We start from the raw sequence: 17233 nt of genomic DNA on the forward strand, positions 1-17233 counted from the left end.
ACCCATTAGAGGCATAAATCTTATCAAAAACCAAGCTGTCAAATGCCCATCAGCAGACATATCTGATGTTTTTGTGGCTGTCTGGTGAACCTGGTTGTCTACAATCTGCATACTGTCATGAGGTAATGTGTCCTGCAGCTCTGAGGGAAAAGCTCTATGGGTTGGTTTGTTTCTTGTTTTTATATGTGTTTACAGAAAGCAATAAGGCATATCCAGATTCAATATTTGTGTCACTTCTTGTTGATTGGCATGTTGTAATTTGGTTGTTTTTCAACATAGATGTATCCTTCACTGCCCGTAATATTGCATAATCCTGTGATAATTTAATTTCTTCTGTGAATTAATCATTGTAGTCATTAAATATTTAATAACTTGAATTTGTTGTACATCATAAAGGTGTGGTCACATTTACCTTTGTATCACTAAATTTCATGGGCAAAATGGAATCTATGCAATCTGGAATTTGCAGGTGAGGGACATGTGAGCCAAAAAAATTCCCCATACGGATTTCACATTGGATCAGAAATTTGCTGAACTTATAACAGACAAATTCACCACAGTTACAAATACAAAGCTCCTTGGTTTGGAAGTGACCTTTTAAGCATCATGCATCGCTACACTATTGACAAAGGACAATCGACCTACTTTGCTTACAAAAGTTTCTCAAATTCAACCACTGCTTATGCTTATAATGAAAGACATTATGATTAGCCATTGAACATTAGATGGTCGATATTACCAATTGATGCTTTTTTGTATAAAAATGATCTGTGGTGCTTTAGTTAATGCAGACATGACAACATTATGCAATATAAAATATGAATAACTGCTTATTCGTTGGACAAGGTGTCTTCATGCACAAAATACTGCATATGAAATTATTGACTGATTTGGGCAGCTGCATTGGTTTTGGATGCAGCCTTGGTGTGCAGGTGGTGTGGTTTGACCTCTTGTTCATCCACATGTCTGTGTGCTTTGGCTCATGTGAGTTATATCTCATTCATGGTGCTGTCATTTTCCAGTCCTTGTTCTTTTCCTTGACATGCCCTCGCTCTTTCTCCCCATATCCCCTTTTTATTAACTCTGTCACTTCCTGTCTGATGGCCACATCCTTTCATCCCTATCAATATTCTTTGCTCTCTTTTTCTCTGTTTCCATAGAGATGGTTCATTGTCCTTTTGAGAGCAAGACACAGAAAGTCCTAAAGAGCTTCTGCACTATTATTTTCCTCTGCTTTTCATCCCTCTCTCCATCAGTATCTCAGCCCTTGCTCTCTTTTCTCTATCCTTCTACCTTCCCAAAGACTATCTCTCTGCCCCTCTCATACTTTCTTTTTTTCATTTGCTCTTTTCTCTGTCAATGGACTGATTTCTTTTTATCCAGGAGCACAGCAAGATTAGGAGATATTGTATCATGGCCAAGACAGGCAAAGCCCTTTTCTGTCCCTGACATCTAATTAATGGTAATCCTTTAAGCTGTTGCTTGTAAAGCAGACCTCTTGGTCTCTGTCTCATTTGCAGTTACAGAAAAGAGAAGGCAGGAGTGTTTGGAAGTAGCGAAGGGATTGAACCTTCTGCCTGCTCAGCATGTCCGGTTGCTCAACCTGTTTTGACAAAGGTGTTTACGCTCGGCAAAGGTGTGGGTTTGTGCATGTTCACAAATGTTGGGTGAAAAGGATTTGTTGTGCATTCATTCAGTATTCAATAAGCAATTTGGACTCTTATCTCTCTCTCTCTGTGTCCAAATATGCATATTTCCATCTTACACTGTATGCAAGAAAGTATGTGAAAAAGTGGGGATGTCCAAGTATTCAGTATTCATGATAGCAGACATCTGTGCACATTTTGCCAAGCTAAAGAGCCATCAGATTTGAGAAAGATGAAATTAAAAAAAAGGGGACAAGAACTGTAAGCCAAGCAGCTCTTTTCAAGTTTTTATGCATTGCTGCTCAAAAGTCTGGGGTGGGTAATATTTATTTATTTATTTATTTCAAGATGTCCCTTATGCTGTCTCTTATGTTCATTTAATAAAAAATACAGTAAAAACACTAATATTGTGAAACAGTACTACAATTTAAATACCTGTTTTCTATTTGAAAATATCTGAAAATATAATTTATTCCTATGATGGAAAAGGTGAATTTTCAGCAGCCATTACTCCAGTCTTCAGTGTCACATGATACTACAGAAATCATTCTAATATGCTGATTTGGTGCTCAAAAAACATTTCTTAGTATTATCATTGTTGAAAACAGTTATGCTGCTTATTTATTTATTTACATTTTTTTGTGTGTGTGGAAACAGTGATACAGTTTTATCAGGATTTTTTAATGAATAGGAAATTCAAAAGAACAGTATTTATTTAAAATTGTTTTTTTTTTTGTAATGTTATTTGTAAGTGTAGTTTTGCTCAATTGATGAAACAAGTGCAAGAACTAAAAGTTGGACGTAACACATTGGTTGTAGTAGTGAGTTGACATTAGAACTTGCACTAAACTAGCACTTGACTACAGTCCTGCAAACAAGGTTCACAATTTTTCAATTAGGAAAGTATGGCACTAGCAATGCCAAGATCACGGGTACAATTCCCAAGGAAAGCAAAAACTGATAAAATGTGTACCTTGAATGCAAATTAAGTCACTTTGAATAAAAGCATCTGCTGAATGCAAAACAGTAAATGCAAATCTTCCCATTAAAATTGATTTAATTAAACAGATGTAAATAATCACTTTCAGCCCACATTCATTTGTAAAGCAGTAAAACTCCGTTATAAAACCGCTTCTTGAATTTGTGGATAACCCGTTTTAATTTCTCCTTTTAAAGATGACTAACATAGTCGCATTTACAACTGCAACATTTCAGCTGAGTCCTGAAGGAATATTTTCCCCTGCCGTCATTGATATTGCGTTGTTTTCTATTATTGCTCGAGCTTGGAAACCCTTGGCAACATTGCAGGGAGTAATTGTCCTCTCGAAAGATATAACAGCAAAATAGATTCAATTAAAAGTGAACAAAGAATGCAATCTGAATTGCATTTTTTCGAGCCAGCAGTCCTTATCTGTGCAGTCTGTTGTTCCCTGGGCCACTTTTTTCTATCACTGTGACGTTGTCTTTTCCATGACAAATCTATTAATGTTTAAGTCTGAGATGTCTGACCCAACTCCATGTCCCGTTTAGATGGAGGAAGACCACTGGGAAAGCCAATATCCACACCCACTGATGTCAGTAGTGTGAAAACCTGTATTATTTTTGCTTAGACAAGGCATGTTTTCACTCTTGAAAATAATTATAACACACCCACATGTTCAAACAAAAGCCATACTGCACCTCCTACAGAGCAGTGATTAATGCAACTTCCAAAATCTGTCTGAATCACACATTTGTGTGTTTTATTAGCTCCCGACACGCTTGCTGATGAATGGGCACATCCTGCTTGTTCTGCATCGCCCATCCCTGTCACTCTCACGCTGGTTCTGTGCCCAGCATAGTGCCACACGGAGCACACAAACTGCAGTGTGCAACAATCTGACACAGAGGCGCTCAGGTGTGGGTGTTTCAGTGTGACGACATAAAATATGATGACCACACCAGCTGACTGACAATGAATTCATTAACCTACATCGGAAGCAGAGGGCAGGAGCCATTCTTTGGCCATATGTGCTCTGCTAGCTGGATGGGATCCACTGAGAGGATTTCAAGTGAGGAAAGTTTGTTGGGGACGTTGGCTTTTATTATGCAGTGAAACAAATGGATGTCCGTATCTGATTACACCATATGTCTGTAACACTGCATAGTGGGTGTTTTAAATAGAATTCTCAGATATGAATGCAGTTATGTGGTGAGAAATACCAAAACAAATGTTCTGGGGATTAGTCGACAGCATTTGTTGCATAATGATGATTACAGAAAATAGTTTTTGGCGAACAGGCAAAACATTTTGCAGTTCAAATAAATTAAATAAAAGTATGCATATATATGAATAGGAAAAAGTAAATGCCCAATATTTTGGTTCACGGATTTCAAAATGAATATTTATCTTTCAATCTATTCATTATCATTTTGTCTATTCACATGCTTACAAACCTTTGTAACAAGGTAACAATTATTCATGAAATTTCATGAAAAAACAGTCATATTTATAGTGTTTTTCACTGGTTTTCATCTGTTTGCAGACATTAGTTAATATACTTATGAGTCAAGTGTGAATTTATAATTTGAATACTGCATTGAAAGAAAAATATCTGTAGAAAAACAACTTATTTGAACTTCAGTTCTGTGTTTTTAGAATGCGTGTCATGTGCAAGATGCTGCAATGGTCAAATACCTCCGTCTAGCATAGAAAAACAACGGAAAAGTGAAATGGAAAAACTAGTGCTGTCAAATGATTAATCACATCCAAAATAAAAGTTTTTGTTTACATAATATATGTGTGTGTACTGTGTATATTTATTATGTATTGTTACACACGCACGCACGCCTTACATCATATATTTGGAAAATGTTTAAATGTATTTACATTGTCTATATTTATATATTATATATAAAAACATACATTATTAACATAAAAATTATAAATTAACATACGTGCATTTATATATACAAAATAAATATACACAGCACACACACATATATTATGTAAACAAAAACATTGATTTCACTTTCACTTTCACTTTCACTTTCACTTTCAATACATTGCGATTAATTGTTTGACAGCACTAGGAAAAACGCATTCTGTGTGAAAGGCCCCTAAAAAACATGTAAAAAATCAGTCCAGAAAATTCCTTATTATTAACACAAGACTTTGGGTCGTATTTCTATAAAATGTGAATAGCAATTTAAAGGTTTGCAGAAGTGAGCAGAAGTACTAAGGTACACGTCAATAAAAAGCAGCAAGCAAACTGACAGACTTTGACGGTCCACTGTGTCCCTTTGGAGTTGTGCTACCTTAGAGCGGTTTTGAAGTGAGGAGGGGAGGGCGAGGGACTAGAGCAGCCAGCTGGAGTTAGGGAAAGCTTTTTTGTGCACCGTTGCCCACGACACATTTCAAATTAACCTCACTTGCTTCACAAGCCCTTCCGCCGGGAGCCCCATCAGAGCTACCCACCACTGGACAATGCTCTATTAGGGGCATATCTCTTCACTCTTCTGTTCAATCACCCGATGGCTCCTCTGGTGTGATAGAGGTGTAGAAAGAAGCAGTGAGATTTGAGAGTTGGATTTGCTTCTTTGCATTCATATTAGTAGAATGCAATTCAATAAGACTAAAATGAAAATAACTTCAAATGTAAAATAAAACAAAGGTATCTATTCCCTATCGGCCCCAGCTTTATTTTTATAGCCTTGATTTTCTCCCCCCTCCTCTCTTCACCCCTCTTCTCTCTAGATAATTTCTTTTCTCCACCCTGTTTGTTGTCTTTTTACACTAGGCAGTGTTAAAGAGACTAAAAATATATATGTTTGCTAGTGAACAGTCCCAATTGGACTCCTTACTGTGAAACAGGATGTGTACACTGATCAAATAAAGCCCAAATCAGCGGCACCGAGTCTTTAAGCGCTTTGCTTGAGTGAATAATATAATCAGTGGATTATCGATTTATAACCTAGAATAAAACGGTACATAAATTGGGCTAATCTCATTAAAGTTTAATCTAACACCCTTTATGAAAATTGACTTATCCAGAGTGATTACTTTAATGGATTGTTATGATCTGATGACTGTAAGTGTTTAGGGAGCATGTGAAGGTTCTTCTGAGAGAAGCATGAAGAGCAGTGGTGAATTGGATGGAAATGTCAGACAGGGATGTGCAGCTAATATTTGTACTGTATGTGCACCTGTATCTTTTGGGGCTTAAAACCAAACAAAATGAAAAGCCTTTTTTTATATATATACTGTAGATGTAACTCTACTCCATTTATAGTTTTAATATGGCATTTATGCCCTTTATAATTAATACAATTTTGCATACACACACACACACACACACACACACACACACACACACACACACACACACACATTATTACAGCCTTTTAAAAAAAGTACAGTAGGTACACTACTGTTCAGTAAGACTGAAGGCTGATCTGAAGACTGGAAAAATGATTGCAGAAAAGCTTTGCTGTCACAATAACAAATAACATTTTAAAAGAAATATATAAAAAATGTTTTTAATTTTTTAATAGTATTGTATAAGATTACTGTTTTTATTATGATTTTATTAAATAATTGCAGCCTTTTGGAGCACAAGAATAGTAGTGTTTTGATGGCATATGTTGTGTGTGGTGGAGATTCTGCTTTGTTTCAATCAATTCTTTTGAACCTATTCACCAAAAAGATTCGTTCACTGACTCTTTCTGCAAGTTCCATTGCTACACCAGTAGGTGGTGACAAAAACTGTGCCACAATTTTGCAGTCATTGAATCATTCACTCAAATCGTTATTCAACACAGAGTCTTTCACAACTGAAACCATAATATTTTAATGTCATTATGGTTGTAACACAGTACGTGTGTACAAATTTGTAAACACGTAACACAAAGTGACTCCAGAAAGTGTTTGTTTTCTGCTTTAGTTCACAAATCATTATAAAAGAATTTCTAAAATTTCTGATTCGTCTGCAGCCTACTTAAAACACAGAATCATGTTTTCAGATATATCTTGCTCTTAAAGGTTTTAAAAAAGTAACACTGACATTTCTAAAAGTAGAATAAAATACAAACATGTATAATATAGTAAGTTAATGTTATTCTTGAGAAGTTCAGATTTCTGAGACATTCACAAATAAATGAGACTGCCAAGCTCCATCCAATTTAAACTTAAGAATCACACCGTGCCCACATTTTCATTCATGAAGTTCACACTAGTTGGCTTCACAGACCCACTCTTGTGCTGCAACTTTAAATATGTTTATTAAAATATTGTTCTATTATATTTATTTTATAAAATTTTTATATATCTATTTGTAATTCGTATGTAAGGCATTACTTGGGCCTTTCTGAATCGGGTATTTGACTTTGGGCACATCTCTACAGTATAGTGTCAGACCACAGAGTCCCTCTCTCAAATGAAAGACTTAAGAACAGACAGCGGAGGAAGTGACATTCGGATGACATTTGGTGGCTTACTGGCATTTTACAAGATAGATGAGAGCAAGCTTCACTTCAGCCGAGTTTAAGACCAGGTGTTCCACAAAACAGTGTTTCTCAGGCCTCTTTTATCCTGAGGCGCATGCACTAACCTCCAACACCCGTGCGTACGCACACACACACACACACACATTCAGGCATTACTCTGTCATTCTCTCTCACCCTAGCTGTCAAAATATTCAGAATTCTCATGTTTCTTTTCCGCTCGCAGTGGAAAGGAGAACACCATGTATCCCCTCTTGTCACGGTGACCCTGATCATAAACTCATGTTCTGCGCTCTTGAAAGATTGAAATCCAGCGAGGCAAAGAAACATAAACTTTTCATCAAGTTTTGCTCGAGACGTCTCTTTCCTGCTCCACCCCGCATGTTTCTCTCTTTCCCATTTCTTACATTTTTCCCCCATCTCTGCCTTTCTATCCATCAGGGAGGGCTCCGTTGGAGCGCGGCGGGCCTTGCAATTGTCCTCATAAATTGTGTGCGTGTCAGGGTGAGGAAAAGAACTAAGTGTGTAGTAAATAACAAAACTCTCCGTCGACAGCGCCACATTCTGGTCAACGAAATTACCCAGCGTGCCCCGAGAGAAGAGAGGACGTACCCCTGACATGATGAATGGCGATAGAGGATGGCACGGAAGACCACCCGGCATTCTCCTTACCTGGGCCGCGAATGAGCGTGGCCAACCCCAGAGCCCTTGATGATTTAAATGGATGAGTGTCTTTATTTCTCCGTAAAAGAAGCTGTTTGTCTCTCAGCTTGTGTAATAACCGATCTTTCACCAGACGCGGTAACTGCTATCATTTTTCATTCTCCCTCTCCATGACACACATGGGCTTTTTTGCTTTAGCACTCTCTCCCTTCTTATTCGATCTCTTTCACTTTCTGTCTTGTATTGATCATGCATTCATAACTGCCAGCACATTTTTGTTGCTCTTGACTTTCACTCTGGCTGTGTCATTCTCCCGCCGTTTGCATTATTATGGTCAGTCACTGAAGACTAATGTGCTATTGCATTAGTGTTCCTATTTCTCTCTCTCTGTCCCACACTCTTCAAGATTTAATTTTCCTTAATTTTTACATACAAATGGAATGTTCTACAAATACAGAACTTTGTTGATTTAATGCTCAAACGTGTTACTGCATGTTTTGCAACCCTGTTACCCACACTTTTTAATTAGCTTTCTTTTTATTAACTTGTTTTCCAATAATAATGAAGCATGAGAGGCATTAAGGCTTGTTTTCATTATTATATTTTTGTTTATATATATATATATATATATATATCTTACTTAATTAAAAAAGATATATATATATATATATATAAGGTTGGTTTAGCACTTCATTTCACTGACCATTTGTTAAAGGAAAATCTTACTTAATTAAAAAAGATTAAACTAAAAAAAAAATTTCTGACTCTATTTTGTTTTGTATTCATTTAAAGTACCAGCTAAAAATTCTCACATGCTATCGCTCCATCTTTGCCTTTCATTTTTCCTGCACATTGCAAAAACAGCGTTCACACACATGCTTTCCTTCTGAACAGACACGTTTGCTCCTTTTCTATCATTCATCTCACTGTTTTTGGCATTCTTTCTCTCTCACCTTCACTATCTCACATTCCCTTCTCACACCCCACCACACAACACTTTACTATTTTCTCCTCTATTTTTTTTCCTCTGCTTGGGAGCTTCATAATCTCATATGTACCTATAATCTATTTTGTCAATCATAGCGCTCTTCCTTTCTTCCTGGTCCAATCAGATGTTTTGTTTTGGTCTTTCTCTCAGTGCTCCATTACCTGTGAGATATGGGCTTTTCTGGGCATGTTACATAAGCATTGTGTCTCTGCTGATAGCTGATTGACAGACACTGATTTATGTTATGAGGTGATGTGGTTTGAACCGCATGGAATCAAATTCCTTGACATGGTAGAGACGTCATCTCACTTTGTGCCGTTGTCCTGGTCTCCAGGCTGTGCAACTTCCTTCCCAGCTTGCACTGGTGACAGCCACCAGTAATAAGATGAATTGGTTTAAGGGAGAAATAATCCATGTTTTTTTTTTCTTCTAGAAAATTCCAAAAATAACCTTGACTGTAAGACCTTGAGGAAAATGGAGTGTAAATGGCTGCGTTTTTGACGTCACGGGCCAAACAATCAAGCCGAGTCCTTTTTTATCCTAACGCCTCGTAGTACAACATATCCATTGAATGTTCTTTTTATATATAGTCCCATCTTCTTCATGCACTTTTCAGATGGTGAAACATCTCCAAATAGACATGCAGTGCAACAGATATTGGATTGGGTCAATAATATATTTAATAGTTTTATTGTATAATCTTTTTGAGATTATTGATTTCTGTTCCCGTTTCTTGCTTGCAGGATGAGGGCTCACTTTGGAGTGTATTGACTGTGGTAGTGCTATGATACGGTGAGACTTGCCCTCAGGCTCCACTCAGACGCATACTGGGCCGCATTTATTGACCCCACTGACCTTCCGACAGCTCCATTTCATACATGCTGCCTTATGCATATAATCTTCTTTATACTGATTTCCTCTTATGAAAGTGCGTAGAAAGTGCCAAGTGCAAGAAGTGCACAGCAGTGCCGCCCCTCCCAAACACCTCATTTTCCATCGCGGAGATCACTCATTATCTCATCTTGCTGTAGTTTTCCATGAGCACAGAGGAATTTAGGAATGAATTTCACTCACTGATAATGTTGTTTATTTGCACATGCTTTTTGCACATTGCTGCATACACAAACATACACACACTACCCAACTACCACTAATGTTTTTAAGTGTTTTTGAAATGCGTTCTTAATGCTCACCAAGGCTGCATTTATTTGATCAAAAATACAGTAAAAACAGCAAAATTTGTAAAAATTATTACAATTTTAAAAACTCGTTCTTTATTTTAATATATTTTAAAATGTAATTTGTTCCTGTGATAGTATTTCACCAGCCTTTACTCCAGTCTTCAGCATCACATGGTCTAAGATGTTGAAAACAGTAGTGCTGCAAATTTTTGCTTCACAAGACATTAATTGATTGACTGGAGTCATGTGGATTATTTATGGATTATTGTGATGTTTTATCGACTGTTTGGGCTCTAATTCTGATGGCACCCATTGGTAAGCAAGTGATGTAATGTTAAATTTCTCCAAAATTGTTCAGATGAAGAAACAAAGCCATTTACATTTTGAATGGCCGGAGGATGAGTCCTTTTTTGATGAACTTTTCCTTTAATATTTTTGTGAAAACTGAGTTGTTTTTTGTTTGTTTGTTTTTTCCTCACTGTTGTTTGATTGTTTGAGCAGCGTTGATTTAAAATAGAAATCTTTTTTAAAATGATAAATGTTTTCACCGTCACTTTTGATTATTTTAATGCATCCTTGTTGAATAAAAGTATTAATTTCTTTCCAAAAAAAAACTTAATGAGACCAAATATGCTATATGAGTTGTAAGTATTTCCGGGAATTTGCAGCACCAATGCCAGTCCTCTTCTTTATCTAACCCTGTAGAACCCAGATGACTTCTTATCAGTATTTCATACATTCATCTTTTCTTTTATCAATCTTTTAATCTACAGTTACACGAGACGTAGTCCAATTGTGTCCTGCAGGCTTCTGCGGCAGGCACAGAACTGCTGCATTTCTCTCTTCATCCAAATCTACTCTCTCTTTCCCTCTCAGATGGTCGGTGTGTGAATCAGTGGGCTAGAGGTGACCCCCCAGCCCTATTACCCAAACCCACCGTCAGCAGCAGAGCACATTTCCCAAATGAAAAGCTTCTCCCCCTCAGTCTCAAAGCTTCATCACCCTCCTCCCTCCATCAGATTGCTGCCTCTCTTCTTTTATAAGGCTCTTAATGGTTTATAAATTGCGCGTAATGATTCCTCCTCTCCCCTCTGTGCTTGGAGATTTTTTATGGTCTTTCTGGTTTTGTGAGGCAAGTTTTTGTAAATGGGCAGCAATATCAAGGGCTTCAAGGGCTGTGTGCAGAGCTGCAGAGAGGCAGGAGGTTAAACTGTATGAGCTGTGTCTTATGTGGTGATCACATTGGGAGTTGGATTGTCTAGCTGGGCTTAATTCTGTCGAATTATTGCCTTGACACAATGTGATTGTTTTCTGTTTAGAGAACTTTTCATCCACGATCTGAAATTGATTTTCCATCAGAAATTAAATTACTAAGTGTTGTGAAGTCTGCAGATAAAAAAAGTATCTAATGCTCACCAAGATTGCATTTACCTGATGAAAAATGCAGTAAATCTGCTAATAGTAGGAGATGTATGTAATTATTACAAGTTTTGCATTTGATTACAATTTATTAAAGTAGCATAATTTATTCCTCTGATGGCAAAGCTGAATTTTCAGCAGCCATTATTCCAGTCTTCAGTGCCACATGGTCCTTCGGAAATCATTCTAATATGCTGATTTGATGCTCAAGAAACGTTTCTTTTTATTATCAATGTTGAAAACAACTGTGTTGCTTAATATTTTCATGGAAACCATGATTTCTTTTCAAGATTCTTTGATGCATAGACAGCATTTATCTGAAATAGAAATGTTTTGAAACATTACAAATGACTCTAGTGTCACTTTTGATCTATGTAATGCATCATTGCGGAATAAAAATACTGATTTCTTTATTATGTACATATAAAAAAAATTACTGACCCAGAACTTTAAACTGTAGTGTATTTGATAATACACACATTTAAGGTAAAGCAAAATGAAGTAGGGCTTTTAAAAGTCTACTCCACCTCACTTCTGATGTCTGCCCACAGAAAACCCGCAATTCACTAGAGATAAAGAGTAAATGGCTCTTTTCTAGGCTGTTTCATATTCATCACACTTGTGAAGAAGTTAATATAATCATCTTGTAACAGGGTGACATGAATTCATAAAATAGGTCACAAACCTTTCTTTTAAATGATTTGCAGCAAGACAACCATTTCTTCGATCACAGTTACAACAGTGATATTTTTGCTTACACAGCTGCCAATTCTTAGACCACATACAGAGTAAAACTGAATGGAATAGGTTGTTATAAAAGTACTGATGTGCTCACAGCAGTGGAAATTATGCATTTCTAAAAATAAGCAACCAAGATGCCATAGAAATGTGGGGAGAGTGTGCTAGAAGAGCTTTCAGATATTAAGAAGTGAAAGGTAAATTGCTCTTCCTGTGTGATCTGAAGTGGACAGTGCTAGATACAGATATAAACGAGGTCCAGTCTCTCATTATTAGTCTTATTTTCCAGTAAAATTTAAAACAAGCTAAATACACAAGTAAAACTGCATAGCTGCAAACTTCTTTCCATAGATTTTTTTTCTTATGCTGCTGGCTTATTGTTTTGTTCTTAAACATATCATTAGAGAGTTTGGCAGTTTATAAGAAATATAAACTTAGAGGTCACACTTTTTTTTAAAGGTCCAATTCTTGCAATTAACAATCCATTAACAACGTCTTTTGCCTAAAACTCCTAATTTGCTGCTTATTAATAATTAGTTTGGTGTGGTAATTGGGTAGGATTAGTGATGTTGAATACTTTATGGTCATGCAGAATATGTGCTTTATAAGCACTAATAAACAGCTAATATGTTAATATTAATAGGCGTGCTATAAGCAACTAGTTAATAGTACAGTAAGAATAGTTCTAAAGTGTTACAGATCAAGATCTGAAAACAAGTCTTAATGTCTTCTGCAATTTTGCCCTCAAGTAAATTGATCTTGGTTCATAGACTTAGTTTTAAACAAACTTTGACTTTGAATATTGTCATATGCATATTTGTTTCATTTACTAATGTTTTATACCTGGGGTCTCTAAGATCCCAAAATACAGTACATGCGACTTTTTCATAGAGAACATCTGAAGCATTTTTGAAGACATATGAGCCTTATGCTTTAATATTAAGAATGTTTTGTTGAGACATTGAAGAGCCTTTGGATCTCTTAGACCCCCATCAGAACATGAGGGTTAAGAAAATATTGCTAAATTTCATTGCAATAGAATTACTGAGTCACTAGGTAATCTCTCTCTCTCTCTGGTTCTTTTTCCACATCAGTAATGCTTTGATCTCTCCCTCCAGCAACATGAGACTGGATGCAGGAGAGAAGAATGGAGGGAAGGATTGTGCTGAGTGCACATTAGTGCACATCTGGGGGGAGGAAGCTTAATAAAAAGACATTCTCTCTGCCTTGTCTTCATGCGAGCCTCCATTTATTTCCACTCATTCTTTCCTCGACTCCCTCGCTTTCCCTCGCTCCCCTCCCCGTCTCAATCTGTCTACCTGCCTTCATCCATCCTCCCCATTGGTGGGTAATTACAGAGAGGAGAAAGGGAGGATTTTAATTTTCAACTGGCTCATTGCAGGGCTGAGAGTAAGTATGGCTCTGCTTCTCCATGTAGAAGTGCTGCTATTCTGACACCATATCATTTCCTGTCATTACTGTCCACGGGTCGGGATGGGAGGCAATGCTTCTTGAGGCTTAGGTTTGTGGAAGTTCCATTAATACACCTTTGAGACTCGTGAGTTGTGGTGTTGAGCAGAAGTTTGTCTCTGGCACAATGTCAAATGTTTTATATCCACTCCTACTGTGTAGCATTTACCTGTCTAAACCCTCACAGATTTCCTGTCACCTCATGCCCATTACAGTCCCAAAACTCTTACATTTTGATTCTCAAAAATATTAGCAGTAGCCTTTTCTACCAATATTTGGAACTTTTTTTGACCAAGCATCATTTTTTCCATTCCTTTTCTTCAGCTACACCATGGGACGCCCATCCTGAGGATTACAAGCTACAGTATATTCATGCCCACATCCACCCCTGGACACCATCAACCCCACACCTGTGTCCCATCTGCCATATCAGCTTCTCATCCATTCCCTGCCACTGCCTCTGGACAGTAATACACCACCTGCATCTCTCAAACTTCCATGTTTTTTAGACATCATTACAATCATTATATTGAATTAGGCATGAGATTAGCCCAAATTTTGTGATTTTGTGGTACTATGTGTGTGGATCTGTTCAAGTGGACACTGGTGAATGTTTGCTGATTAGCATTCAGGTTAGCATTAACACTCAGGGCCCTTATTCAAAAAACATCTTAAGGCTAAAAGTAGCTCATAACTCGCTGATTTAGGAGAAAATCTTAAAAATAATGGACATGTCAGTCCTAAATTCAGGACTCCGAAATTTTTGCTCTAAGAGTATTTCACAATGTGTTTTAGCACTAAAACTAGCTCCTAAATCTGTGAAACGTTAGGAGTAGTAAAGAGGACTTCTACGTCACTAAGACAAGCCACAAACTATCCTAAAATGGTTATTGCCGGCAATCTGCCTCGGAATGTAAACATTTTAGAAACATTTGACAATAATATGTTTTTAAAAATCTATTACCTTTAGTTTTGGAGGTTTTTCCAAATTTTCATTCTATTATATCCTTGTTTACATTAACCAGTTGGGCAAGAAGTTACAGCTGTTCTTGCTTCCAGTTTGGTTTTCTTTTATGTTTGCATGTCTTACTATCAGCCATGATTATTCTGCTCCATTAATTAAAAGGCTGTTTATATGCATATTCACTAATTATGAGAAGCATACATGTAAGAGGCTGACATTTATCTGAACATATACTTGTTTAATTAGTGACACTTAGTCTGCATTTTAGAATATTTATTTGAATGTGGCAATTAACATTTTTATTTTTAAACCTTTATTTGAATATGGCAACATATGCCGTGCTCTACAATACTTCTATGAATGAATCTCAGAGACAATCAGCCAATCACTGTGTGCATAGTAAGCATGCTGACATCATCCATAGCAATGAGGTCAACCCCGCCGCTTACTCTTAGCTAAAAACTTCTCTCTATTCCTTAGTAAAAGTTTGTCTCAGCAGCTTTGTGAATAGGTTTTAAGAGAAAACTCTGAAAACCTTTACTGCTTTTTAGGAGAACTCTTAGTGGTAAGATAAAATGTTTTGTTCAGGTTCAGTTTACCCCTGCTGATCCATAACTGTGCCATCTAGCTTTCTCCATTGACTACCAAGAAAGTATGCTGTGTTAGCAATATTACATTTTTTATAAGTTTTTTAGAAGAGGATTTTAATACTTTTTATTCAACAAGGGCACATTAAATTGATCAAGAGCAACAGCAAGGACATTTTAATGCTACAAAAAGATTTATGTTTCAAATAAATGCTTTTCTTTTTAACATGGTCTTTAAAGAATCCAAAAAAAAGAAATGTATCAGTTTCCAGATTCCACAAAAAATATGAAGCAGCACAACATTGTTTTCAACACTGATAATAATCAGAGATATTACTTGAGCACCAAATCAGAATATTAGAATGATTTCTGAAGGATCATGTGGCACTGAAGACTGGAATAAATTGCATTTTATAATATATTACATTAAACGTAATTTTAACATATAATAATATTTTAAAATATAAATGTTTTACTGTATTTTTGATCAAATAAATGCAGCCTTGGTGAGCATTATAAACTTCTATCACAAACATAAAAAGATACGTAGTCAGTAGTAAGCAGTTTAGGGTTGTGTGCTTTCTTGTGGTGTCATTAGTTATCTTTAAGTTTTCAGAGTAAATAAGCATTATGGCTCAGGTGATTGGCTAAAAAAGACAAAAGAAAACTATGCTGTAGCTATTGAACGCCCTGAAAGCAAAACTGTCAGACTTCAAACCGCATACCACCAGGGTGTTCTTCACCAGTCAACTACTATTGAAAATGAATGGTAATGCTAACAGCTAAAGTCGCTTTCTCCAGGTATTATAGAGCTCCAGCATCTAGAAAGTTTTGAAAACCATTTGAGATTTGATGTTGGCATCAACAGGAAGTGACACAAGACGTTGGTCTCAATTTAATGCAGTAGGGAAGAGAATGTTTTATGGCGATGGTCTTTTCCTGAGCTCTGATAATGAGAAGCTACAGCCTCATAAACCACTACCTGCAGGGCAGCAGGGAGCTGTCAGATCTGCATGAGCCGTGAATGTATGCGCAGGTGTGTGTGCACTCCCATTGGATCTAGATGACTTCATCATGCACATATTTCGTCTGCCTTCTTCGTTTAAGTGTGTTGCAACTGAAGAAGGGGAATAGTTTATTTATAATATTTTTTTTTTTTTTGTGTGTGTAATCCAGAGACATGTAAAACTGCCCTTTTCAGCCTAATCTTGCACAAATATGGACAAGGCAGACCAAGGAGGATCACTGTTATGTTCACTCTCTGTATGTGTGAAAGTGAGCAACCTAGAGAGGTAGATTAAAAAAGGGGAAAAGGTTTTAAGACTGGTCAAAAAAGACTGTTAATTGCCTGACAATTAACTGTTGTTCTACCGCCGCAGGGAAGCTTTACAAGATATCCAGAATGAGTGCGGAATTATACAAGGGCAAATATACCACTAAATAGAGTTTTACTTGATAATCCAGTTGTCTCTTTAAGAGCTGAAAGATATTTACTTGACTTACAGACGCCTGAGGTGAAACCAATAACATGAGGACATTGCTGTCACCTCAAGCACTCTCTCTCTCTCGGTTTCCTTTACATGCACACACTTAGATATGCAATAGAGACACGACAGAGTCTGACTGCAACAGAATAGATTGTCAAAAAAAACTACTGCACATCAAGAAAAGTGTCTTAATGTATTATCTACTATCATATACAACCAGATGTAGTTGCTCCTTTTAGAATAATGCACAGTGTTGTTGTTGTTGTTTTTATGTCATAATAAGTGCATGAAAGAAAAGCAGTTTTCTAGATTCTCTCTCTCTCTCTCTCTCTCTCTCTGTGTGTGTGTGTGAGTGAGTGTGTGTATAATGCGGTGTTAGATTACTTGCAAATTGTAGTCCATTACTGATTACTAATTAGTAATTACGTGACGAAAATTATAGCTAGTACCATAATCTGTTAGATTACTATTGGTTTCGTTTAGATTATTTTTGACCCAAATTGTAATATATTAATAGAGAGAGAGAGCGTAGGAGAGAGAAGATTTTTAATGTTACAAAACAATTTTCAGCTTTTATATAACTATATATAAAATAAAACATATATAAAA

The 17233-nt window shown here is 36.6% G+C and overlaps 1 long non-coding RNA gene across 2 annotated transcripts in view; it reads left to right on the plus strand.

Annotated features, from left to right (window-relative positions):
* The window catches only part of LOC122139436, an 84166-nt gene that overhangs the window by 58415 nt on the left and 8518 nt on the right, over window positions 1-17233 (plus strand). Inside the window, exon 5 of one of the 2 annotated variants that reach the window (XR_006156290.1) lies at window positions 13911-14053. This is a non-coding gene — a long non-coding RNA (uncharacterized LOC122139436). Of the gene's footprint in view, window positions 1-7682; window positions 8303-13910; window positions 14054-17233 lie in introns of those variants that run through there. The other variant, XR_006156287.1, reaches the window with a different exon arrangement.

Source organism: Cyprinus carpio, chromosome B13 (assembly GCF_018340385.1).
Source record: "Cyprinus carpio isolate SPL01 chromosome B13, ASM1834038v1, whole genome shotgun sequence".
Taxonomy (NCBI): Eukaryota; Metazoa; Chordata; class Actinopteri; order Cypriniformes; family Cyprinidae; genus Cyprinus; species Cyprinus carpio.